This window comes from Penaeus monodon, chromosome 19 (assembly GCF_015228065.2).
Source record: "Penaeus monodon isolate SGIC_2016 chromosome 19, NSTDA_Pmon_1, whole genome shotgun sequence".
NCBI classification, from domain to species: domain Eukaryota; kingdom Metazoa; phylum Arthropoda; class Malacostraca; order Decapoda; family Penaeidae; genus Penaeus; species Penaeus monodon.
In genome coordinates, this window is record NC_051404.1 from 49042571 (window position 1) to 49042821 (window position 251).

General features: G+C 36.7%; 1 protein-coding gene across 1 annotated transcript in view; it reads left to right on the plus strand.

Moving 5' to 3' along the window:
• LOC119585300 (solute carrier family 22 member 7-like) overlaps positions 1 to 251 on the plus strand; it is a gene marked incomplete in the record, with an annotated part of 24787 nt that overhangs the window by 635 nt on the left and 23901 nt on the right.

Below are 251 nucleotides of genomic sequence, written 5' to 3' on the forward strand. Positions count from 1 at the left end.
TATCACCTTAATTTTTTTCCCCCATTTCCTATTTCTTCTCGATAAGCTGACTTTCATATTGTCCTTCTCAGTGTTTCCTTCTTCGTTCCTTCCCAATTCTATCTTTGTCCTTTTTGCTCGTACCCACATTTATCTTTTTGTCTTCTGTTTCTTTCTTCGTTTTTTCTTCGCGCCGTCACTATTAGCCTGATCCATTGTCCTTTGTAACTTCTTCTCAATTATGTCTTTGTCCTATTTGCTTGTTTCCAAAT